The sequence below is a fragment of the Pan troglodytes genome, chromosome 19 (assembly GCF_028858775.2).
Source record: "Pan troglodytes isolate AG18354 chromosome 19, NHGRI_mPanTro3-v2.0_pri, whole genome shotgun sequence".
NCBI classification, from domain to species: Eukaryota; Metazoa; Chordata; class Mammalia; order Primates; family Hominidae; genus Pan; species Pan troglodytes.
This window is the reverse complement of record NC_072417.2, coordinates 10,877,617-10,904,185: the sequence shown is the minus strand read 5'-3', so window position 1 is coordinate 10,904,185 and position 26,569 is coordinate 10,877,617. Positions and strand designations below refer to the sequence as shown.

The 26,569-nt window shown below is 51.2% G+C and overlaps 1 protein-coding gene across 13 annotated transcripts in view; it reads left to right on the top strand.

Annotated features, from left to right (window-relative positions):
• Positions 1-26,569, top strand: part of RPH3AL (rabphilin 3A like (without C2 domains)) — a 232,033-nt gene that overhangs the window by 11,487 nt on the left and 193,977 nt on the right. For 2 of the 13 annotated variants that reach the window (XR_010153183.1, XM_063799493.1), the window contains exon 1: positions 15,572-15,673. The exons of 6 other annotated variants lie outside the window; for them this stretch is intronic. The gene's annotated coding sequence lies outside the window, so the exon portion shown is untranslated. Of the gene's footprint in view, positions 1-15,519; positions 15,674-26,569 lie in introns of those variants that run through there. 5 more of the 13 variants (XM_054670935.2, XM_063799492.1, XM_063799487.1 and 2 more) reach the window with 5 other exon arrangements.

Here is a 26,569-nt window from a genome sequence, read left to right as displayed (position 1 = left end):
CCGTTGCTTTTCCATATACATTTTCAAATCTTCTGGTTTACTTCTTAAAATCCCCTTTGAGATTTTGATGGGGATTGCATCAAATCTATAAATCTGTCAGTACTGAGTAAATGACAGTCATTGGTGTGTGCAGACGCATTGCTCTATAAGGGGCTCTTCTGTTAGTAGGACGTGTGTCCTCGGTCCTTCCTATCCCCTGGCAAGCTCCCTGATGTGTCCAGCACAGCTCGGCATGCAGAGTGTGCGGTATCTGCCTCTTGCCTGTCTGCTTTTGTCCTTAGAAGCTAAGTGAAATACAAATGGCAGAAGGCCTTCGTGGAAATGACCAGCTACCATCGGTCTCTCTGGGGTTTGCATTTCAGATGCCCTTTCATGCTCACCCTAGTACTTGCAGACAGGTGCTTGGAAAGGCTGGCTGCCCTGCTGCCCGTCTTCCCTCTCAGCTGGTCCTTCTTGCCTCAGTGCTTAGCTGGCAGGAGACAGTTTGATCATTTCTCTTCTGATTTTAGTGAAGGTTGTGTCGAGGTTATTTTGAGCCAGCCAGTGAGCTATGAAAGAGAAAAGTCACCTCAAGCAAAGGGATGCATTTTATGAATGTATTTCATAAATAATCATAAAAAGGCCATGCAAGGAAAGCTAATCTAAATGTTTACCGGTATTTTAATTGTGCATCATTCCGTTTGGTCTCCTTTGCAGTCTCTGTCTCCTCACTGACCCATCCCTTCTCAGCCCACTACAGTTGTAGTTCTGGCACCATCGTGCCATCAAAGCCGCTTTACAACGTCACCACTGTCCTTCCAAGTCATTGAACATCACCACTGTCCTTCCAAGTTGAGCGTCACCACTGTCCTTCCAAGTCATCGAACGTCACCACTGTCCTTCCAAGTCATCGAGCGTCACCACTGTCCTTCCAAGTCAAGCGTCACCACTGTCCTTCCAAGTCGTCGAGCATCACCACTGTCCTTCCAAGTCATTGAACGTCACCACTGTCCTTCCAAGTCATCGAACGTCACCACTGTCCTTCCAAGTCGAGCGTCACCACTGTCCTTCCAAGTCATCGAACATCACCACTGTCCTTCCAAGTCATTGAACGTCACCACTGTCCTTCCAAGTCGAGCGTCACCACTGTCCTTCCAAGTCATCGAACGTCACCACTGTCCTTCCAAGTCATTGAACGTCACCACTGTCCTTCCAAGTCATCGAACGTCACCACTGTCCTTCCAAGTCGAGTGTCACCACTGTCCTTCCAAGTCATCGAACATCACCACTGTCCTTCCAAGTCATCGAACGTCACCACTGTCCTTCCAAGTCGAGCGTCACCACTGTCCTTCCAAGCCATCGAACGTCACCACTGTCCTTCCAAGTCATCGAACGTCACCACTGTCCTTCCAAGTCATCGAACGTCACCACTGTCCTTCCAAGTCGAGCGTCACCACTGTCCTTCCAAGCCATCGAACGTCACCACTGTCCTTCCAAGTCATCGAACGTCACCACTGTCCTTCCAAGTCATCGAACGTCACCACTGTCCTTCCGAGTCATCGAGCATCACCAGTGTCCTTCCGAGTCATCGAACGTCACCACTGTCCTTCCAAGTCATCGAGCGTCACCGGTGTCCTTCCGAGTCATCGAGTCCAGTGGACAACCTTTGTCCTTGTTGTCCCTGACCTGCCAGCAACATTTGACACTCCTGACCACTCTTTCCTTCTTGAAATGTTGTATCTGCCCGGCTTTTGGGACACCATCCTCGTGATTCTCGGCCATTCCGCCTCCTTTGCACATAAACCTTCCCTTCTCAAGGGAATGTTGAGAAGCCTCTGAATGTTGGTGTTTTCCGAGCTTGGCCTAAGGACTCTGTTCTTGAAGCTCTGTCTGTATATTAAGGTATTCTCATCTACATTCACAGCTGCAATCATGTCCTATGTGCTGATGACTTCTAATTTTCTATCCTTAGCCAACAGCCCATCTATCCAACATCCAACCCACTCTCCCATCTTGCTCACACATCCCTGGCACAGGGACTGTTGGCTGCTGTGTTGGTTGTTGTGTTTGTTTGAGTTCCCCCAAATGCAAACTCTAAGACTAGGAATTGAGTGCAGAGTTTATCTGGGAGAGGGTCTTAGGAAACACGGGTGGAGGAGTGGGCAAGTGAGACAGGGAAGGCAGGACAGTTAATAAAGTTTTCATTATCCTGCCAGCTACCTCTGTGCTCAACCACAGCTCAGTCCTCTGGGAGGACTCTGGGAGGCGGTGCCAAAACATGCCAGTGATCCCAAGTGAGGGGCAACGAAGCTTCTCAGAAGCTGGGTGTCACCCACCACCTCTCAGAAGCTGACCACCACCTCTCAGAAGCTGGGTATCACCCACCACCTCTCAGAAGCTGGGTATCACCCACCACCTCTCAGAAGCTGGGTATGACCCACCACCTCTCAGAAGCTGGGTATGACCCACCACCTCTCAGAAGCTGGGTATGACCCACCACCTCTCAGAAGCTGGGTATGACCCACCACCTCTCAGAAGCTGGGTATGACCCACCACCTCTCAGAAGCTGGGTATGACCCACCACCTCTCAGAAGCTGGGTGTCACCCACCGCCCCTCAGAAGCTGGGTATCACCTCTCAGAAGCTGGTTATTATCCACCACCTCTCAGAAGCTGGGTATTATCCACCACCTCTCAGAAAACGTGGCTTCTAGAGGCACTAACTCTGTAGCACTTCTGGCTTCTTCTGCGTGGGCCAAAAATGCAAGTGGAGAAAAGCCTCAGGCAGAGTCACAGGTGTCTGGAGGAAGAAGCTTTCTGCAGGTAGAGGGGAATGGCGGGGGATGGAGGTGGAGAAGACATTGTCAGCTGCAATTGCCCACCCAACCTTTGCCCCCTTCCTGCAGAGCTCTGATCTTGTTCTGGTCCCTGTGCCCACCTACAGCTGCCCCGTAACTTCACAAGAGAATCCTGATTGGCTAGAGTCATTATGGTCATCCCATTCTCTTTGTCAATGATATGTTTGAGAAATAACCTGTTACCCACTCCTGGTCAATGAGAGTTGAAGATCATCTACCTGAGGCTCCAGGGAAAGGTTTTCTCCTTCATCAAAGGGAGGAGGAGACATGCTCCTCTTCTGCTGCTGGGCACGGTCGGCCATGGATGTGTTGCCTGGGTCTGTGGCAAACATCTCGCTACAGTGACAGGAGCTAATTGGAAGGCAGAGCCAGTGTCCTGAGGATGGCAGGATCTCTGAGAGCCCCAGTCCTTAAGATATACCCAAGCTTGGCACCAACTGAATGTTTAAGAAAAAAAAAAAAGACACACCCAAGTGAAATTCTTGCATATGGGCACCATCAGCCATCAGAAATGTTCATATCAGCAAAGCTCATAGTAGCAAAAAGCTGGAACCACTCAGTGATATAGTCACACATGGAATATTATACATCAGCGAAAGGATGATCTATGCCCCCACAACACAGATGAACCTTGGAAACAGTATTAAATTAAAAAAAGGGGCCAGGCACGGTGGCTCACGCCTGTAATCCTAGCACTTTGGGAGGTCGAGGCAGATGGATTGCCTGAGCTCAGGAGTTCGAGGCCAGCCTGGGCAACATGGTGAAACCCCATTTCTACTAAAATACAAAAACTTAGCCGGGCATGGCAGCGTATGCCTATAATCAGCTGCTCGGGAGGCTGAGGCAGGAGAATTGCTTGAACCCAGGAGGGGGAGGTTGCAGTGAGCGGAGACTGTGCCACTGCACTCCAGGCTGGGTGACAGTGCGAGACTCCATCTCTAAAAAAGAAAAAAAAAAAAAAGGAAGTCTGTTTAACATAAATGTATTTATGATACAACGATATTTTACACTGCAACAAAAAGTGTAAACTGTAGGGCAGGGACAGTGGTGACCTCTTGGTGGGGGCCGGGGAGTCGGGGAAGGAGGGGTGCACAGGACAATGAGACGATTGGTTATGTTTGACTTCTTGGTTTGGATAGCGGGTTCATGCTTGTTTAAGGAAAAGATAAAGAAAGAAAAAAACCTGGATCTTTGTTTCGTTGAGGCCCAGGCTGGAGTGGAGTGGCGCCATGTCGGCTCACTGCAGCCTCCGCCTCCCGGGTTCAAGTGATTCTCCTGCCTCAGCCTCCCAAGTAGTGGAGTGCAATGATTGCACCACTGTACTCCAGCCTGGGTGACAGAGTGAGACCCTGTCTCAAAAAAAAAAAAAAAAAAAAGAAGGTTACCAATACAATCAGGGGCAATGTCGTTCAAGATTTGGAAATGGGCAAAAGAGAATGCTGGGTGTCCTTTCTGTGGAATGCCAGGTGTTGCCCTCCTAACTCTTGGGGATTATGATTCTATGGGGTGCACCTTTACTTACCTTTCTAATAACTAGGCTATTTTACAACTCCATAGGGATAAAAGCTAAGCTGTAAAAAAACTTAAAGTAATGCAAGTGATTCTTACTTACAAGAATACAAATGAATTTTGTCTGGCAAAGATACAATTGATTTCTATCCTGGAGAAAAGATAATCTCAAAACATTACATTTTATTGTACTGTAGGATATTATGGGTATTAACCACTTTGCATTTATTAGCAACTTCATTTCAGCATTTCTCTAATATATTTGGCCTTGAACAACATGGGTTTGAACTGTGTGGAGTCACTTACATGTGGATTTTTTTCAATACATATATTGGAAAATTTTTTGGAGATTTGTAACAATTTGAAAAAACTAGAAGATGAACTGCTTAGCCTGGAAATATTGAAAAAAGGAAGAAAAAGGTAGGTCATGAATGCATAAAATATATGTAGCACTAGTGTATTATTTTAAGAGATAGGGTCTTGCTCTGTTGCCCAGGCTAGAGTGCAATGGAACAATCACTCACTGCAGCCTCCAACTCCTGAGGTCAAGCTGTCCTCCTGCTTCAGCCTCCCAGGTAGCTGGGACTACAGTTGCAGGCCACCACACCTGGCTAATTTTTACATCTTTTATTTTATTTTATTTTTGTAGAGACAGGGTCTCACTATGTTGAGACTCCATCTCAAAAAAAGAAAAAACAAAGGGAAAGAACTCAGCGATATAGTCATACGTGGGATGTCAAATATCAGCAAAAGAATGAACGGTGCCCCCACGACATGGGCACCAGGAGCTGTCAAGAATAGTTCCTATCAAGGAAAATTCTAGAAAATTTTCTCTACAAGAGACAGAGTCTTGCTATGTTTCTCAGGCTGGTCTTGAACACCAGGCCTGAAGCAATCCTCCTGCCTTGGCCTCCCAAAGCACTAGGATTATAGGCATGAACCACTGCACCTAGCCCAATACTAGTTTTTTAAAATCATTTACCACCATAAAATATACATACATCTACTTTAAAAAGTTAAAATGTATCAAAACTTACCCACACATTTACAGACCATGCCTGCAGTCAAGAGAAACATAAACAAATTTAAAGATGCAGTATTAAATATAACTGTATAAAGTTCACTGCAACACATCCTGGACTACTGTGATAATTTAAAGATGCAGTGTTAAATTGTAACTGTATAAAGTTCACTGTAGCCGGGCGTGGTGGCTCATGCTTGTAATCCCAGCACTTTGGGGGGCCAAGGTGGGTGGATCACCTGACGTCAGGAGTTCCAGACCAGCCTGGCCAATTTGGTGAAACCTGCTCTCTACTAAAAATACAAAAAAAATTGGCTGGGCATGTTGGCGGGCACCTGTAATCCCAGCTAATTGGAAGGCTGAGGCAGGAGAATTGCTTGAACCTGGGAGGCAGAGGTTGCAGTGAGCCGAGGTTGCACCATTGCACTCCAGCCTGGGCAACAAGAACAAAACTCCATCTCAAAAAAAAAAAAAAAAAGATAACTGTAACACATACCGCATTACCGTGATAATTTAAAGATGCAGTGTTAAATCGTAACTGTATAAAGTTCAGCGTAACATTGCACTACTGTGATAATTTAAAGATGCAGTGTTAAATCGTAACTGTATAAAGTTAATTGTAAACATACTGCATTACCGTGATAATTTAAAAATGCAGTGTTAAATTGTAACTGTGTAAAGTTCACTGTAACACATACTGCGCTACTGTGATAATTTTGTAGCCATCTCCTGTTGCTATTTTAATCAGCCCAAGTGTTGCAAATATCCCCTTAAAATGTCATGTGACAAAGTAAATTATCTAGGCGGTGGCTCATGCCTATAATCCCAGCGCTTTAGGAGCCCGAGGAAGGAGGATCACTTGAGGTTGGGAGTTTGAAACTAGAAATTTTTTCTACAAAAGAAAAATTAAAAAATTACCCAGGCATGGTGGCGCCTGCCTGTAGTCCCAGCTACTCAGGAGGCTGAAGGAGAGGATCAGTTGAGCCCAGGATTTGGAGGCTGCAGCGAGCCATGACTGTGCCACTGCACTCCAGCCTGGGCGATGGAGCAAGACTCTGTCTCAAAACAAAAACAAAAACAAACATGAACAAACCCGCTAATTATCTCCACGTGAGCAGCTTGCCTCTCCAGTAAGTTGTGAACAGCAGGAAAAAGTGATCGATTGGAGTTCTCCGGTGTCTTTCACTGTGTTTAGTGCAATGCCCTAAACCTTAGCAACACCCCAGGACCCAGATGAACTGCTACGAATGATGCTGAAAGTGCTCCCAAAAAGCAAAGGAAAGTCCTGACATTACAAGAAAAAGCTGGATTGCCTGATATGTACCATAGATTGAGGTCTGCAGCTGCGGCGGCCTGCCGTTTCAGACAGACCATTCATCTTGTAGACAGATGATATAAACTTACAGTAATCAGTGTCAGTACAGTACTGTCAATGTGTTTTCTCTCTGATTTTCTTAATAACATTTTACTTACTTTACTGTATATGATACATATACAAAAAACATGTTCATCGACTGTTTATGCCATTGGTAAGGCTTCTGGTTAATAGTAGGCTATTGTTACTTATGTTTTGGGGGAGTCAGAAGTTACACACGGCTTTTTGATGGCACGGGGATTGGCAGCCCTAACCTTCATGTTGGTCAAAGGTCAACTGTGTTTGTGTGGGTGGGTGTATGTTTATGTTTTTTTTTTCTTTTTTTGAGATGAAGTCTCGCTCTTTTGCCCAGGCTGGAGTGCAGTGGCGTGATCTCGGCTCACTGCAAGCTCTGCCTCCCGGGTCCACGCCATTCTCCTGCCTCAGCCTTCTGAGTAGCTGGGACTACAGGTGCCCACCACCATGCCCGTCTAATTTTTTTTTGTATTTTTATTGGAGACGGGGTTTCACCATGTTAGCCAGGATGGTCTCGATCTCCTGACCTCATGATCCTCCCGTCTTGGCCTTCCAAAGTGCTGGGATTACAGGCGTGAGCCACCGCGCCTGGCCTGTTTATGTTTATATATAAACACATACATAATACATATTATATACATATATAAAATGTATAAAAATAATATATGTTTATATATACAATAGATGTTTATATGGTATATATATGTTTATAGGTACTATATATGTTTGGGTATAATATATACATTTCTTTCCTTCAAATTATTTGAACCAGTTTTAACATCTTATTGGTTTCTTCGTCAAAGTGTTGAATAAAATTTTACATCAAAGGCAAGATTTGACCTTTTTGAAAACCATAATTTAGCACAGAAATAAAATGCTTCCCCCCTTACTTTAAAAGAACAACTTTCTATCTTAACATTTTTCTTTTCTTTTTTTTTTGAGGCAGAGTCTCACTCTGTTGCCCAGGCTGGAGTGCAGTGGCGCAGTCTTGGCTCACTGTAACCTCTTCCTCCCAGGTTCAAGCGATTCTCCTGCTTCAGCCTCCTGAGTAGCTGGGACTACAGGCGTGCGCCACCACGCCCAGCTAATTTTTGTATTTTCAGTAGAGACAGGGTTTCACCATGTTGGCCAGGCTGGTCTTGAACTCCTGGCCTCAAGTGATCTGCCTGCCTCGGCCTCCCAAAAGTGCTGGGATTACAGGCGAGAGCCACTGTGCCCGGCCTCATTCTATCTTAACTTCGATTTATTTATCTGGAAAATGCTTCTAAGCCTGCAACAGCACATGGAATGGGCAGCGCTTGGAGCACAGCTGTTTGTCTCCTCAGTTGGACCAAGTTCCTTGAGGTCAGAAAGTATGAGAAAGTACGATGTCTTTATTTCTGCTCTTGCAGCCCTGCCCAGCTCTTGGCACAGAGCTGACGTTCTGTGAGTGGCTAAATGAGCAAAGCAAGGGGAATGGAACCGATTCTCGTAACTCTGAAAGAGATTGGGCAAGTATACTCCTGTTGGATAGATGAGGAAACTGATACACAGAGATGTAAGTGAATCGCTCAACCTCACAATGCTAATTAGTCACCAAATGGGTTGGAACCCATGTTCCCAGTTCCACATATCCTGCAAGAGAGCGGTAGACTTTACAATGATGTAAGTGAATCGCTCAACCTCACAATGCTAGTCAGTCACCAAATGTGGCCAGAACGCATGTTCCCAGTTCCACGAATCCTGCAAGACAGCGGTAGACTTTACAATGATATTTGTTGACCAACCAGCGAGATGGTGGCATCTTCACTGTTGGTGTCGGCTTCCTTGTTTATACTTTCTCTTTGTGGTTTCAGGGACTATTATTGCTATGAGCTCTTCAAACATTCTCCAGAGTGGAAGTTTCTTTCCCAAGAAGGATCAGGTTTTCCCCTTTGGCCGGCGCTGATGTGGGCAAGCCCTGGACAGGGCTTACGGTTCATGCCTTTCCTGCTGTGTGCTCAGCCTGGCTCCCTCCAGCTGGCCCGGGGGCTGATTCCAGCTTTCCACTCTGTCCTGCCCACATTGTGAGTGTCTTCCCCAAGGCAGACAAGCAGTGTCCACACATCTGCAGCACCAGCCTTCGATGTGGGCAAGAGGAGTCCCTTCCCTCTGTCCCATGCTGCATCGGATCCTGCTTTGTCTCCACTCCAGCTGTATCTCTCCCTGAGAGATGGGAATCACGTGGGATCGAGGGGTCTCACCCACGTAGAGCCTATCCCCCCTCCTTCCTTCTAGCCCACAATCCGAGTACCTGGGACCTCGGAGTTTCTTGCCCAAATAGCCCCAGCCTGCTTGTAGGGCCTATGTGGGCCTCTTTCCTGGGTCTTTCCTCCGGAGCACCCTTAGGCCGAAGGGCAGCATGGATGGAAACTGCACGGGGCAGGCTCAGGCGTCCACACCCAAGTGCTCACGGGACCTTCTCAGTGCTGGAGCTGGAAGTAGGAAGAGGAGGTGCAGGCCTGGGGCAGGCTGCAGAACCCTGAAGAATCTGAAATTCGAAATTTAAATCTGACCTTCCAGGTTGTTACGAAAGTATATTCGTCAAGGTAGGAGAACAGTGCATATTTTACTTAACAGTTTGTCATAACTTTTAATATTTAGACATAAGGTGCGTGGGCCGCTGTGCCTGCTCTTGCCCCAGGCTTTGCAACTGTGAAGAGCAGGTCTGTGCTTCCCTCTTCTTCCTTTGAGAACTCACTCCAACCGCTTCCTGATTTTCACTTCATACCTTAAAAAAAAAAAAGGAAAAGAAAAACTCTACAACTAGTTAAGCAAATTGTACTACCTCCATATGGTGGACTACTTGGCTGCCTCTAAAAAAGAACAAGGCAGCTCATTTTAGGGTGGTGTGGAACAAAGGCCAAGACTGTTCATGGAGAGGGAGCGAGGCGCAGTGTGTGCGGTTTGCTAACATCCGCTGCCCCCGTGCTCCACCCCAACCCCAGGACCTCCTTGCTGTTTCTCCGGCACCTGGAACACTCTTGCCCTGGCTGTCCGTGCTTTGTTCACGTGTTAACTTATCAGAGAAGCCTTTCCTGACCTTTCCCCTGTGTCCCTTTGCTGTGCTTACTCCCCTCCACAGCACGAGTGCAGCTTGACGTGTACATCTGTTTATCTGTGTAGCACTTTCTCTTTCTATTAGAAACAGGAAAGCTGGAAACTTTTTGTTCCCGGCTGTACCCCCATCACCTAAAGTAGTGCCTGGCATACAGCAGGCTTTCAATCAATACCACATAAACACCTGTGTGTAAAAAAGGTGCCATCTATGCATATATGTATGTGCCTGGAATACTGCTAAAAGGATACATAAGAAATGGGTAAAATGACTGTCTCTTTGGAAGGAGAGGAAAAGACACTCCGTTTTCACTCTATCTTCTTTTGTGATCCTTCATTTTGTTGCCACATGGATATAATACTCATTTTGAATATTTTTTCTTTTTTTGAGACAGAATCTCGCTGTGTCACCCAGGCTGGAGTGCAGTGGTGTGATCTCAGCTCACTGCAACCTCTGCCTCCTGGGTTCAAGCGATTCTCCTGGCTCAGCCTCCCGAGTAGCTGGGATTACAGATGTGTGACATCATGCCTGACTAATTTTTCTATCTTTAGTAGAGACAGGGTTTCACCATATTGGCCAGGCTTGTCTCAAACTCCTGACCTCAGGTGATCCACCCACCTTGGCCTCCCAAAGTGCTGGGATTACAGGTGTAAGCCACTATGCCTGGCCTGAATTTTTTTTTTTTTTAAGTTGCACAAATTCATCAACAGAAGGAAAAAATTTAAAAAGTGGTTGAGAGCTGGACACGGCAGCTCATGCCTGTAATCCCAGCACCTTGAGAGGCTGAGGCGGGCGGATCATCTGAGGTCGGGAGTTTGAGACCAGCCTGGCCAACATGGTGATATGCTGTCTCTACTAAAAATACAAAAATTAGACTGGTATGGTGGCTCCCGCCTGTAGTCACAGCTTCTTGGGACGCTGAGGCATGAGAACTGCTTGAACCCAGGAGGCGGAGGTTGCAGTGAGCCAAGGTTGTGCCGTTGCACTCCAGCCTGGGTGACAGAGCAAGAACCTGTCTAAAAAAAATGGGGTTGAGGCCTGTCGTGGTGGCTTACACTTGTAATCCCATCACTTTGGGAGGCTGAGGCAGGAGGATCACTCAAGGCCAAGAGTTCGAGACCAGCCTGGGCAACATAGGAAGACCCTATCTCTCCAAATTTTTTTTTTTTTTTGAGAGAGAGTCTCATTCTGTTGCCTGGGCTGGAGTGCAGTGGTGCAATCTCAGCTCACTGTGACCTCCGCCTCCTGGGTTCAAGCGATTCTCCTGCCTCAGTCTCCTCAGTAGCAGGGATTACAGGTGCGTGCCATCATGGTGCTAATTTTGGTATTTTTGGTAGAGACGGGTTTCACCATGTTGATCAGGTTGGTCTCGAACTCCTGACCTCATGATCTGCCCACCTCGGCCTCCCGAAGTGCTGGGATTACAGGCGTGAGCCACCGTGCCTGGCCTAATTTTTTTAAAAATTAGCCAGGTGTGGTGGTGCACCCACAGTCCCAGCTACTCAGGAAGCTGAGGCCGGAGGATCACTTAAGCCCGGGATTTCTAGGCTGCAGTGAGCCAGGATGCACCACTGCACGGCAGCCTGGTGACAGAATGAGACCCTCTCTCAAGAGGAAAAAAAAAAAAGTGGTTGAGTTTCATGATGGAATACTACATGGCAATGAAAAACAAACAATGGTCTTACGTGACCACCTGTACAAATCCCTCGAATGTGCAGCCAGAATCCTGTAAGTTTTGGAAGAATACAAATGGGCAAATCCATGGAGACAGAAGGTGGGTTAACAGTTGCAGGAGTTGCAGGGAGGGTGACACTGGGAGTGATTATTTCACGGACATACCATATTCTTGCCCCACCCCTGTCGACAGTGCTCAGAGTAAAAGAATGTTCTTATATTATCTTCCTTGTATGTGGAGGTTTATTATGGGAATTGGCTTACATGCTTACGAGGGCTGAGAAGTGTCACAATCTGCCACCTGCCAGCTGGAGAACCAGAGAACCAGTGACAGAATTCAGTCCAAAAGCCAGAGAACCAGGAGTTCCACTGTCCGAGGACAGGAGAGGGTGGATGCCCCAGCTCAAGACCAGAGAGCAAGTTCATCCTTCCCCTCCTTTTTGCTGTGTCCCTACATGACTGGATGATGTGCCACTCACATTGGTGAGGGTGACCTTCACTCAGTCCACGATTCAAACGCAAATCTCTTTCCAGAAACACCCTCTCAGACACACCCCCAAACAATGCCTAACTAGCCACCTGGGCATCCCTTATCCAGTCAAACTTACACGCAAAATTAACCATCAAAATTCTTATGGGGTGATTGAGAAACGTTTTGAAACTAGAGAGAGGTGGTGGTTGGATAACATTGCGAATGCTCTGAATGAAACACATTAGAATGGTTAATTGTATGTTATATGAATTCTGCCTCAATTTTTAAAAACATACAGCATGACTGGGCATGGTGGCTCACGCCTGTAATCCCAACAGTTTGTGAGGCCGAGGCAGGCAGGTCACTTGAGCTCAGGAGTTTGAGACCAGCCGGGTGTAGTGAGTGGTACATGCTTGTAGTCTCAGCTAATCAGGAGGCTGAGGTGGGAGGATTGCTTGAGCCCAGGACGTCAAGGCTGCAGTGAGCTGAGATCACACCACTGCACTCCAGCCTGGGTAACAGAGTGAGACCCTGTCTTAAAAACAAAACAAAACAAAATAAAACAAAACATACAGTATGATACCATTTATGTAAAGTTTAAAACACACAAAACAGCCGGGTGCGGTGGCTCACGCCTGTAATCCCAGCACTCTGGGAGGCCGAGGCGGGCGGATCACGAGGTCAGGAGATCGAGACCATCCTGTAAATGGTGAAATCCCGTCTCTACTAAAAATACAAAAAATTAGCCGGGCATGGTGACGGGCACCTGTAGTCCCAGCTACATGGGAGGCTGAGGCAGGAGAATGGCGTGAACCTGGAAGGCGGAGCTTGCAGTGAGCCGAGATCGCGCCACTGCACTCCAGCCTGGGTGAAAGAGCGAGACTCCGTCTCAAAAAAAAAAAAAAAAATTTGTTCTCGCAGAAGTGAGTTAGGTCTCGTGAGAGCACGTTGTTCTAAAGTGAGTCTGACCCTGGCGACTCTCCCTCCGCTGTGCGCACACTTGCTTTGCCTTCTAACTTCCACGGAGATGACCCGCCCTCGCCACATGCTGGTGTCATGCTCTTGGACTTCCCAGGCTCCAGAACCATGAACTGAATATACTTTTTTTCTTTATAATTTACTCGGTCGGTGGCATTATGTTATAGAAACAGAGAACAGACGAACACAGCGCTTCTAGTAGAAATTCCTAGACAATAGGAAGTGCCCAGGAGTGTTCATTTATTCACTTGAAGTCTGCTCCCCTCTCTAGACAGCAAGCTCCTTGGAGGCAGGGGATTCTCTTCACCTCTGTATCCCCAGCTCCTGCAACTGTGCATAACAATTATCTGTTGATGAGTAAATGAAGAGTTCGCCTTATTTAGAGAATCGTTGGATTTACAGCTAGCAAGATCTCTCTGTCTGTCTGTCTGTCTCTCTATTAGTAATCCCAGTAATTTATTTGAAGAAAGAGAAGAAATGAGCTTGCTTGGACCAAGGAGCAAAAAGAGAAGACAGGAGACCACTTTGAATGTCGCTGAGTAGATGGGGAATGAGGCTCTTGCCTAGATTATGGGAAGAGGAGTTAGTAAAGGGGCTGTATCACCAGCCCCTCCCCATGACATTGGAGTGAGGGGTTGTGCAGCCTGATGCCCGGTCTAGGGTGGGGTGCACACGTGTGGAGTGAGGGGCTGTGCAGCCTGGTGCCCGGTCCAGGGTGGGGTGCACACGTGTGGAGTGAGGGGCTGTGCAGCCTGGTGCCCGGTCCAGGGTGGGGTGCACACGTGTGGAGTGAGGGGCTGTGCAGCCTGGTGCCCGGTCTAGGGTGGGGTGCACACGATTGGAGTGAGGGGCTGTGCAGCCTGGTGCCTGGTCTAGGGTGGGGTGCACACGTGTGGAGTGAGGGGCTGTGCAGCCTGGTGCCCCGTCTAGGGTGGGGTGCACACGATTGGAGTGAGGGGCTGGGCAGCCTGGTGCCCGGTCTAGGGTGGGGTGCACACGATTGGAGTGAGGGGCTGTGCAGCCTGGTGCCTGGTCTAGGGTGGGGTGCACACGTGTGGAGTGAGGGGCTGTGCAGCCTGGTGCCCGGTCCAGGGTGGGGTGCACACGTGTGGAGTGAGGGGCTGTGCAGCCTGGTGCCCGGTCTAGGGTGGGGTGCATACGATTGGAGTGAGGGGCTGTGCAGCCTGGTGCCTGGTCTAGGGTGGGGTGCACAAGTGCAGAGTGAGGGGCTGTGCAGCCTGGTGCCTGGTCTAGGGTGGGGTGCACACGTGTGGAGTGAGGGGCTGTGCAGCCTGGTGCCCGGTCTAGGGTGGGGTGCACACGATTGGAGTGAGGGGCTGTGCAGCCTGGTGCCTGGTCTAGGGTGGGGTGCACAAGTGCGGAGTGAGGGGCTGTGCAGCCTGGTGCTCGGTCTAGGGTGGGGTGCACACATGTGGAGTGAGGGGCTGTGCAGCCTGGTGCCTGGTCTAGGGTGGGGTGCACACGATTGGAGTGAGGGGCTGTGCAGCCTGGTGCCCGGTCTAGGGTGGGGTGCACACGTGTGGAGTGAGGGGCTGTGCAGCCCGGTGGCTGGTTAGGGTGGGGTGCACACGTGTGGACACCTGTGTGGCAGCAGCCCCCACTCTACAGTGAGTATGCAGGAGCCCCCCCACCCCACCCGCCATGAGAGGATGAGGCCGCCTCACACTGGGTCGGGGGAGGGGAGTGGAACAGTCTTGAGTGTGCTGCCTTGTGGGCCAAGGGGACAAACGCCGGGGCAGGAGAGAAGGGAGTGGTTTCTGGAGTTAGCCAGGAGGCTGCACCTGTGTTCACCTGTTAGCTATCCCCAGGGCACAGACAGATAAAGGTGGTTTTGTTACTGTCATTCGGACCTTATGTGGTAAGACCTGGGAAAACAAGGGTTAAGTGAAACATGTGAGAATCCCGTCTAGGAAGAGCTGGCACAGAGCAGAGGTGCAACGAGTGTTTACTGAAAGCTGTAATGGTGAATAGAAGGTTGGGCGATTGGGTTCGTGTGGGCTCCACAGGGGTACAGCTATAGCCAAGAGGAAGGCTTCAGGGAGGCAGCCTCGGGTGACCTATGCGTCTTTCTCAGGCGGTTGGCCATCCCGAGGAAGGTCGAGTCACCCCAGAGACACGGAGTGGTCTACCCCCGTCTGTGCAAGCGGCGGTGCGAGCAGCTCCTGGGGGCTGGGGGGTGGGCTAAGGCCAGTGGAATTCCTGCACCCTTGAGGCTTTAGGGTTAGGAGGTGAGGAGGGAATATTAACATTAAGGATGCTCTCCAGTTGAGGGCCTACAGTGATCTCATTCAATCATCACAACAGGACTATTGTTGTCTCTGTTTTGCACATAAAGAAACTGAGGCTTGGAGTTCGAGACCAGCCTGGGTAACACAGTGGGACCTCGTCTCTACAAAACATACAAAAATTGGCCGGGCGTGGGAGCGGTGCCTGCGGTCCCGACTGCCGGGGAGGCTGGGGTGAAAGGGTCGCTGGACCCCAGGAGGCGGAGGCTGCAGTGAGCCGCGCCCCTGCCGTCCAGCGAGACCGTGGGGACCCGTCCCGCGGCGAGGTCACCATCCAGAGGCCGCCCAGCAGGTGCCCTCCGGCCCGGGCTCTGCGGCCACAGGTCCCAGCGGGGCGGGGCGGGCGCCGGTTTCGCGGTTTTGCCGCCAGAGGGCAGCGAGGGAGCGCGCGGGCCGCGGGGCCGAACCCCGGGTGAGTCCGGGGGGGAAGCGGGGCCGCCCCGGGTCCGGGGCCCAGTCCGAGGCCGGGGGGTGCGCGCGGCTCAGCGGCGGGGCCGGCGGGGCGCACAGGGAGGCGGCGGGGACCTGGGAGCTCTTGGCGCCCCGGGCGGGGGCGATTCCGGGGCCGGCGGGGCGCGGGCAGGGCCTGGAGCTGGGCTTCCTCCCGCCGGTGGCCGGAGCCTGGGCTGCACCCGACTCCCCAGAGCGGCGCCCGGGCCCGGAGCCCCCCGCTCCGAACGGCCTGCGCTCCGCCCCGACCTCGGGGACCCTCGGGGACCCTGCGGTGCCCCCAGCTCGGGGTGCGGGTGGGGAGGGGGGGGCGGGGACGCGGCGGGGGGTGGGGGAGGGCGGCGCCGGGTGAGTTCCGGGGAGCGAGTCCACAGCGCGGCGTTTCCCAGCGCCCGCCCCGGCGCGCACGTGCGGGGAGGGGCCCGGGGGTCCAGGCTGCCGCCCCTCTGCACCTGGCCTCGCCTGGGGAGGGGACCCGACGCCCCACGAGACTGGGGGGGCACCGTGGGGGCCCCGGGCCCTGCACACTTGGGCTTTCGCCCGCGGCTGGGTGGTCGGAAGGGGGGGTCGTGCGTGCAGGATTTGGGGGGCCCTTCTCACTGCCGAGACCGACGACGCCTCCACTCGCCCCGCCCATCCCTTCCAGCCTGAGTCCCGCGGGGTCGGCTTCCAGCCCTCCCAAAGCCGCTTCCCGGAGTCGGGCGGAGGCGTCGGGGAAGCGCTTCCATCCGTCCCAGGCGCCTCACTGCTCGGGACGACGGCTCTGGGCCCGCCGTGGAGCCGCCTTTCCTTTCCTGCGCCGCACGGAGGCCTCTGCCGGGGGCGCTGGGGCTTGTGCCCCCTGCCCGGCTGCTCAGAGGGCAGAGCGACGCGAGGGTCGCCTGGGTCCGCAACACCTTGGGGGTCGTCCTGCGGGGAGGCGTCTTGCTGCGGGTGGAGACCCGTCCCCGGGGGGATCAGAGCCACGGAGATTCCGGGGAATGGTCACTGTCACCGTACATCTGTGCAGCGCGCACCTTTGACCCTCCCGGCAGCCTGAGGGCGGGGGGAGCCCTGGGGACGCCCCTGCAGACCCTGGTGGGCGCGTGGGTAGAGCCAGGACTGCAGTCCCGTCCCCGCCCCGCCCCGCCCGACACCGGGGGAGATCGCGCCCCGGGCCGCCTCCAGCCCCCAACCCCACCCCCCACCCCGCGTCTCTGACATCCCCTCGGCCTCCCATCTCCCATCTCCTGAAAAACGCAAAACCCGGCATCCGAGCCGTCAGCTTGTTTCCTCTTTTCTCTGTCACATTTTCCCACAAGAGCTCGGCACCTGCTGCCCCCTCCCCTCCAGCCGCCCCCTCCCCGCCAGCCGCCCCCCTCCATCCTCTGCAGCCTGGCTGCTGGTGGCCACTTTGCTGAAACTTCTAAACCCAAAAGTCGTTTTGTTTCCAAACACGCCTCTTCTGTGGTGCCTCGGTCGCTCTCCCCGGGAAGCGGACCCCTGCGCGCTGGTGTCCAGCTTGCAGCCTCCCCGCCGCCACTTCTGGGCATGCCTCTCTCCTGGTTCCTTCTCCTTTGCTGAGCCTTTTTCCCTCTTTCCTGGGACTGTTTTCCCAGGCCCTGTGTTGTACTTCTCACGGGGCTGGCTCCAGGAGTCCTCTGGGAATGCCCCCTCTGACTTCCAGCCCACCCTGTCTTGCTCTCTGGGTGCCACGGTGTCACCGCAAACTCAGCGCACCCGACTGGCCTCCTCCTCCCAGGCAGCTGCCCTCACTCACTTCCCGCTGGTGGGTTTCCCTCATTCGCTGTCATTTACACTGGTGTCCAAAATGTGTCTGCCTCTCCCCTCTCCTTTGTGATGGATTCCTACAGGCCTTGAACATCTCAGTCCAGAGTACAGAGGCCTCTTAGCTGGTCTCTCTCCTGTGGGAACCCCCTCCAGCCCCATGTGGCAATCCATCTGGCATGTCCCTTCTAGAATGATGGTTCGTTTCACCCTGTCACCGACCCCCGTCCCACCGAGATATCTTCAGAGGCTCCATATGTCCTCCTGGGCAAAGCTCAGCTCCCCTGCCCGCATTTGAAGGCCCTCAGTCACGTGGCCTCATTCTCTCAAACTAATTTCCAATCCTGCAGCTTCTTGCCTCCTGCCCCTGGTTGGGCCTTCTCGCCCCTACCCTCTGGGACTTGGCTCAGGTGCAGTTTCCTTGGAAAAGCTTTGCTCACCTCCCTGGCTGCACCGGGGACCCTTCCCACTCCACGATGCTCTCAGGCCACCAGCTGCAGCTGTCGGCTGATCTCACATCCCCTTCTGTCCCTGATGGCAGCGGGAAGCTTGTTCCCCTTCTCTCTGGCTCTCCAGGACTGGGCGCCCTGCAAGCACTCAATGGAGGCATTCCCACCCTCAGCCCTCCAAGAACACCTCCCCAGCATCGTTAATACAATTGAGAGTTCACTTCAAGCACCACCTCCCTCCTGGACGGTTCCATTCGTCCAGTCCATCTGCGTTCCTGCTGGGCTTGTTGATGGATCCATTGCAGGTTGTCCCACACAGTTTAGTATTTTGTTGTCTGCTATTAGCCTCCCATTGTATCATGAGTGCGAGATATACTTTTCCAGCTCTTAATCATTGCAGCTGTTTGTTGAGTGGGTTGTCCCGTGCCGGGCAGTGTGCTAATCATTCCAGGTAGTCCCTCGTTTTCCTTTATCTTAGAAACATCCAGAGGGGTAAGCATTAGGATTATTGTCCTCATTCTGTTCATAAGGACACAGAGAGGGCCAGAGACCTCCTAAATCACACAGCATATAGGTGGCCAAGGCGGAGGCTGGAACTCAAGTCTGTCTGACTCCTAAGGCTGTTTTTAGATGCTAGGATTTGCTGTTTGTCCAGGAAGGCGTGTTTTTCAGTCCAGGGAGTGTGTGTTACATTTCCATGTCTTCTCAGCCCCTGGCCCAGGTGTGCAGGACTTCCTGGTGGCTCGGTTGGTTGCTTGCTTGCTTGGGACTCTGCTGGACTCCAGGAAAGGACTTTGTAACAAACAGATGGGTAATGATGGGACCAGTGATCCAGGGAGGCTATGACATCAGCCCGAGGAGGCCTTGGAAACAGGCCGTGTTTTTCTGTCTTGCCTTAAGTAAGAGTTGTGAATAGAGAGAACCTTGCAAGGGCCCTGGGATCATTTCTGCCTCTTAAGGCACCTTAAAATGCCCTTTTTTTGTAAACAAAACTAACTCCCCTCACCCCAAATGGGAAAGCCTTCAACTAAGTTTCTTTAGGAGACGTCCTTCCCTTCTCTGTGCAGGTCACTGTCATATGAAAACGAACTCCTGCTGTGAAACACGGTTACCATGGCAACCAGTCTTGCAAGGCTGGAATCTCCTGCTCCTGGGCCTCTTGCACTGTATGCTTTGAGGAGGTTTCTTCTGTCTTTGTCATCTAAAAAAACAAAATACTTCAGTTCACTCTTCTTTTGCATCAACATTTAAAAACATTTTTTCCCAGGCAGTGATTTTTGGGTACTTTGGGTGCCCCAGCAGGTTGTCATCAGGCCGCTGGCACACCATTAATAATGACCCCAGCAAAGTCACTGTGGTCGAGGTCCCATTTTGAGTGACATCCAGTGCCTCATGAATAAAAGGACAGTAGCTGCGGCCGCCACACATCTCTGATGCCTGGAGAGGCTGGCTGAGGGACAGGAGTGATCTGGCGTGGAAGGGAGGGCTTGCTGGTGGAGCTCTGCTCCAGCTGGAGGTGGTAGAGTTGCTTGTCCTCAGTTGCCATCTCCTTTTCTTTGAGGACGTTGCTCACAGATATCCGGGCAGGGGCCGCCCAGAGCAGGGTACCGCAGGGGTGTTGAGAAAGACAGGATACCTTCAGCAGGAATCATTGCTATGAACACTGATGAGTGCTCACCTTGTGCAGACGCTGCTCCTTTGTTTAAACCTCAGCCAAATGATGTTAGAGTACTATTCCCATGTTACAGGTAAGAAAACTGATGCACAGAGAGGTTGAGTGTTTGTCCAAAGACACACAGCAAGGAGGGAACTTTAGTCCTAGAAAGTCTGACTCCTTTGGCCAATAGTCTCTAAAAAAATTTTTTTTTCCATTTTTTTATTACCCAGACTTCAAGGAGATGGCCAATACCCTTTACATGGTGCTCTGTAGACAGTGGAAGGACATGTTTGAAGAATGAAAGGGTAAATTGGAGAGGTGGGGCACATTGGCTTTCCCAAGATTTGAGGCTTAAAGCAGTAGTTTTCAATGATGTATATTTTAGGATGGGTTGCAGTGAAAAGGCATATACTAGAATGTTCATAGCAGCACTATTTGTAATAGCCAAATCCACCCCCCACGGAAATCCTACAATGTCTATCAGCAGTAGAATGGACACATAAACTGGGGTGAAGGCAGACAATGGAGCACCCCACTGTGGTGAGAAGGAACAATCTGACCACACAGCATACGTGGATGAATCACACAAACACAATGTCGAGTAAAAGGAACGAGACAGAAAGGAGCATGTCCTGCCTGATTCCACGTCTATAAAGTGCCAAAAGGGCCAAATGCATGGAAGGTGTTGGAAGTGGGGGTCGTGGTTTCCGGGAAGCATGAGGAGGGCTTCTGGGAGGGATGAGGAGGGCTTCCAGGAAGGATGAGGAGGGCTTCCGGGAGGGACGAGGGGGGCTTCCGGGAGGGACGAGGGGTGCTTCCGGGAGGGACGAGGGGGGCTTCCGGGAGGGACGAGGGGGGCTTCCGGGAGGGACGTGGGGGGCTTCCGGGAGGGACGAGGGGGGCTTCCGGGAGGGACGTGGGGGGCTTCCGGGAGGGACGAGGGGGGCTTCCGGGAGGGACACGGGGGGCTTCCGGGAGGGACGAGGACGGCTTCCGGGAGGGACGAGGAGGGCTTCCGGGAGGGACGAGGACGGCTTCCGGGAGGGACGAGGGGGGCTTCCGGGAGGGACGAGGACGGCTTCCGGGAGGGACGAGGAGGGCTTCCGGGAGGGACGAGGACGGCTTCCGGGAGGGACGAGGGGGGCTTCCGGGAGGGATGCGGGGGGGCTTCCGGGAGGGACGAGGACGGCTTCCGGGAAGCATGAGGACAGCTTCCGGGAGGGATGAGGGGGGCTTCCGGGAGGCATGCGGGAGGGCTTCCGGGAGGGATGCGGGGGGGCTTCCGGGAGGGACGCGGAGGGCTTCCGGGAGGGACGAGGACTGCTTCCGGGAGGGACGAGGAGGGCTTCCGGGAGGGACGAGGGGGGCTTCTGGGAGGGACGAGGGGGGCTTCCGGGAGGGATGCGGAGGGACTTCCGGGAGGGACGAGGGGGGCTTCCGGGAGGGACGAGGGGGGCTTCCGGGAGGGATGCGGACGGCTTCCGGGAGGGATGCGGAGGGCTTCCGGGAGGGATGCGGAGGGCTTCCGGGAGGCTGGTACTGCCTGGTTCCTTTAATGGGGTGTCAGTCAGAGGGCTGTGTTCCTTCCATCAATGCTAACGCTTACCCGTTCCATGTGTGTACTCCTCTGTGTATGTGTTAGACTTAATACAATGGAGTGAAACAGGAAAAAAGGCTGCAGGGATCCTAAACCCGGGATGTGAATACAGACACACCATTCCAAGAGGCCACTTTGACTTCACTGTACCTGCAGCCCTGGGTTTCTTGTGACAGGTGGGAGGTGGCATGAGGGTGAGCACCCAGGCTCCCGAGGGGTCAGCTCTGGGAACGAGGCAGCTGAGCCCGGGCTGGCTCTGGTTTCTTCCTGTCTGACTCCACCCCGCTGGGTCTGGGGAGAGCTCTCTTAGCTACAAGGTGGCTGCTTGGGTTGGGCGAGCCCCTGAAGTGGCCCTTTTCCTTGCTTTTGGGATGCTTGGGGGTGTAAGCATGGTGATGTGTGTGCCCCCAGCTGGCTATGGGGAGTCCGGCCAGCCTGTAGAAACTGCAGAACACGAGCGGAGCTGCAGCCCCGGGCACAGACATCCTCACCCCTCTGACAGCAGCTGGCTGCCTGCAAAGCACTGGCATTTCAAGGCCTGCGCCAGCCCGTACAGTAAGCAGCATTCACTGGGAGGGCGGCTTCTCCATTCACATGGCAGTTATCTGCTGCTGAAAATACCAGAGCACCTTATGTAAGACCGCAATTACGTCGTTAGCACCTCGTGTAAGAGCACTTATTTTACCATGGACACTTAATCAGTTGCGTGTTGGATACTGACGATCCGGTCCTGTCTCCATCACCCAGCTGTGCTCATGGCTAAATTTACATGTTGGTGCATTTTCATCTTTGGTTCTGGCCCATCCAAGCCGTTGAGTGACGCCAGGATTTAGTCTCCTCTTGCTCAGCCCCTCCTTCTCACTCATGGATGGAGTGATGGAGTACCCCCTGACTCACAAAGGTGCAGCATCTCAGAGTTAGGAGGCCTCATCCAAGAGTCTTCTCCACCAGTAGCCAGATGGGCGACCATTTGGGCTGCGCTCCAAGGCTGCCGATGATGTTGGCAGCCTGTCTCAGGGGTGGGTGATGGTTTTCATAGTAAGGAGGAGCCACAGAGCTACACTGAGGCCTGGAGTATCCCAGGGAGGTATGAATGCCTGGCTGAAGCCGACAAGGAGACATATCATAGAGATGGGGTCTGTAAATCTCTGGGATCCGAGGCTTGGAAAGGAACATCATGGTGAATGCAGTTTGGTGAGACCTGTTAAAATAAATGCAGCTGCCCTGTGACATAGTGATTCAGTGATTCTACTTCTCAGGATCTACCCTAAAGAAACGCTGGCACCTGTGCACAGGTGACAACTTCTGGGACAGCCTTTGTGACGGTCTGTGGTGGTGAAAGATCATACACTGTCTGTTTGTTCGTGGTGAGACAGCTCCGTAGACTTGTATTTTCATACCTTGGGCTACTGCGCAACGTTGAAAAGGAATTAGAACTTTATATAAGAACATGAATGACAAGGTGGGCAGATCACCTGAGGTCAGGAGTTCAAGACCAGCCTGGGCAACATGGTGAGACCCCATCTCTACTAAACATTTAAAAATTAGCCTGGTGTGGCAACACACGCTTGTAATCCTAGCTACTTGGGAGGCTGAGGCAGGAGAATCACTTGAACCCGGGAGGTGGAGGTTGCCATGAGCTGAGATTGTGCCACTGCACTCCAGGCTGGGCGACAGGGCAAGACTCTGTCTCAAAAGAAAGAAAAAAAAAAAAGTAATGTCTATTTTAAACCCCTTCCTGAGTGGAGATTCTTTGCTCCATTGGTCCCTGAGTCCTAGGTGGACTGAGACAGAGAGCTTCACTGCATAATGCTTTGCATTCAGGGGTAGCTCAGGAGGTGGAAATTCTTCCCTCTTTTGAGCTGAAATCTGCCTCTGTTGTCCCTCTGGAGCCTACACCTTCCCTTTTCCGTGGGGCAAGAGTTTCACTGGTTTACGTTCCCTCTTGTGCCCTCCTCCTCTGGGCACCTCCAGGGTTTCCTGTTGTCTATAGGGTAATACAGCCCATGGCCTCCCGGGTCTGTGGTGCTGGCTCCTTGCTCACGCTCTGCCAGGCTCACCAGCCATCCCCTAAAGTCTGCGCAGAACTGGACTGTCCGCCTGGATGTTGCTTGACTTTCACATAAGAGTTCTTAAAAAAAAAAAGTCTTTTTTTAAATTATAAAAGTAATTCATGTTCATTGTGGAAAATTTAGAAAATGCAGAAAGCACAAAGAGGAAAATAAAAATCCGTGATTCCCAACCTCCAGAGATAGCCAGTGTTTACTGCTTAAAAATGGAGATGATACTGTAGACATGATTTGGTAACCTGCGTTGATTTCTCTATATTGACTGACATATGTAACAAACATTTTTTCCCTCCTTTTGGCATTTTTCTTTGGTTATTTTTCTCTTTTTAAAGATCTTGTTGCATACCAAGTATTACGATTATTTTTAAACATAGAGAAGGTTTAAATGTTTATGTGGTAATACAGACTGAACGTTTGTGTTCCCCAATATTCCTGGGTTGTGGCGTTCACCCATAGTGCAGCTGTGTGTGGAGTCAGAAAGTAATTAAGGTTAAATGAGGTCAGAAAGTTGGGGCCCTGATGCAATACGTTAGTGTCCGTATAAACACAGATGCTGGAGAGCGCTCTCCCTCCCCTTCCCCATCCCCCTTCCCTCTCCCCACTCTCTCTTTCTCACCTTCTCTCTTTGTCAATCTCTCTCTCTCTCTCTCTTTTTAAACTGAAAAAAAAATTTTTTATAACAGAGATGGGGTTTTGCCATGTTGCCCGGGCTGGTCTCCATCTCCGGGGCTTGGGCAACCCTCCCACCTCGGCCTCCCAAAGTGCTAGGATTACAGGCACGAGACACTGCGCCTCGCCTCTCTCTCCCTTTGTCAATCTCTCTTTCTCTTTCTCAATCTCTGTCTCTCTCTCTTTTTCTCAATCTCTCTCTCCCTCTCTCTTTCTCTCTCCTTCTCTCTCTCTCTTGCTCTCTCTCTCCCCCTCTTCTCCCCACTCTCTCTGTCTCTGTCTCTCCCTTCCCCTGGGCCCTCACCATGTCCACAAGCCAGGAGGAGAGGCCTCGCCATAATCGGAGCCAGCTGGCACCTTGATCTTGGACTCTCCAGCCTCCAGGACTGTGAGAAGAAATGCCAGCTGTGTAAGCCGCCCTGTCTGCATATTTCATGGCAGCCTGAACTGACTAATGCATTTCATTAAGTCCATCAGTCTTTTCATTTTATGATTTTTCAAAAACCCTCTGTTTTGGGGTTTGAAAGGTTTTCCTCACCCCAAGTTCAGATAAATGTTCAGTTCTATATTTTCTTCAGGTTCTTTTTTGGTTTCAGCCTTTCCATTCAGCTCTCTTTGACTTCCAATGCTAATCCAATCAAAATTTATTTTGTTTTGTGATGGAAGGGAAGACCTCGATTTTCTTTCTTTCCAAATTGTTGACCTATTATTTCAGTTCACTTTCTTTGCCCACAAGCTGTATTTTAAACTTAAATTTAATTTATTTTTGGAAGATACATTATGAGCATGTCATTTAAGGGGCCGGGTGCAGTGGCTCACGCCTGTCATCCCAGCACTTTGGGAGGCCGAGGCGGGCGGATCACCTGAGGTCAGGAGTCCAATACCAGCCTGGCCAACATGGTCATCCCCATCTCTACTAAACCCCATCTCTACTAAAAATACAAAAATTAGCTGGGTGTGGTGGCTGGCACCTGTCATCCCAGCTACTCTGGAGGCTGAGGCAAGAGAATTGCTTGAGCCTGGGAGGCAGAGGTTTCAGTGAGCAACATTGCACCACTGCACCCCAGCATTGGCAACAGAGTGAGACTCTGTCTCAAAAAAAAAATCACGTCATTTAAAATTCTAAAGGTGTAAAAAGGCAAATGGTGAGAGTCTTCCTCCTCCTTTATCCCTCAGCCTTTCGGGTCCAGGAACTGGTGTTACTAGATTTGAGGTATCCTTCTCTTTCCCTAACTGACTTGAAGTATTAGCTCATCTGCACACTGCACTTTTCTTTGCCCATTTTTTCCCTTTTAGATTATTACTGATTCGTAGGAGATCTCCGTATGTCCACGTACTAGTACTGATCAGATGTCTATTATGCTGCAAATACGTCTCTCAGTTTGTGGCTTGCTTTTTATCTATCTTAATGCATCTTTTGAACAAAATAGTCAAATGCTTCAGTAAGCTTACCATGAACTAAAGTTCAGTAGTTGTTTATGGTATTTTTCTTCCATGGTAAAACATGCATGTAACGAAATACACAAATCTTACCTGCTCCATCTGATGAGCTCAGATAAACACGCAGGCTTGTGCAACCCAGGCTGCTATCAACATAGAGAACATGATCACTGTCCCAGAGCATTCTCTCACACCCCGTCTCCGTCAATCCCTGTCCCGCTCCCCCCACAGTCAGCCACTCTCACACCCCCATCCCTGTCAATCCCTGTCCCACTTCCCCCGCAGTCAGTCACTCTCACACCCCGTCCCTGTCAATCCCTGTCCCACTCCCCCTGTAGTCAGCCACTCTTTGGAGTTTTTTCACCAGAGATTAATTTTTTTTTTTTTTTTTGAGACAGAGCTTCACTCTTGTTGCCCAGGCTGGAGTGCAATGGCGCGATCTCTGCTCACTACAACCTCCACCTCCTGGGTTCAAGTGATTCTCCCGCCTCAGCCTCCCGAGTAGCTGGGATTACAGGGGTGCACCACCACACCCAGCTGATTTTTCTATTTTTAGTAGAGACTGGGTTTCACCATGTTGGCCAGGCTGGTCTTGAACTCCTGACCCCAGGTGATCTTCCAGCCTCAGCCTCTCAAAGTGCTGGGATTACAGGCATGAGCCACTGCACCCAGCTACCATAGGTTAATTTTACCTGTACTGGAACTTCATGTAAATGGGATCATACAATGTGTGTTCTTTTGTGAAAGGCGTCTCTCACTCTCATTTGACATCACGTTGTTGAGATTCACCCCAGTTGTTGTTTGGGTCGGTAGTTGCTTCCTTTTGGTCAGTAGTATTCCTTGCTATGAATATGTATAAGTTGCTTATCTATTCACCTGGTGATGGACCTCTGGGCTGTGTTCATTTTTGGCTATTATCAATGGAGTGGCCATAAGTATTCATGTTGACCTTGTTTTTCATTTCTGTTATATACTTTGTTTCTCTTACCTGTTTTTTTTTGATACGGAGTCTCGCTCTGTTGCCCAGGCTGGAGTGCAGTGGCGTGATCTTGGCTCACTGCAAACTCTACCTCCCAGATTCACGTCATTCTCCTGCCTCAGCCTCCCGAGTAGCTGGGATTACAGGCACCCGCCACCACACCCGGCTAATTTTTTATATTTTTAGTAGAGATGGGGTTTCACCGTGTTAGCCAGGATGGTCTCAATCTCC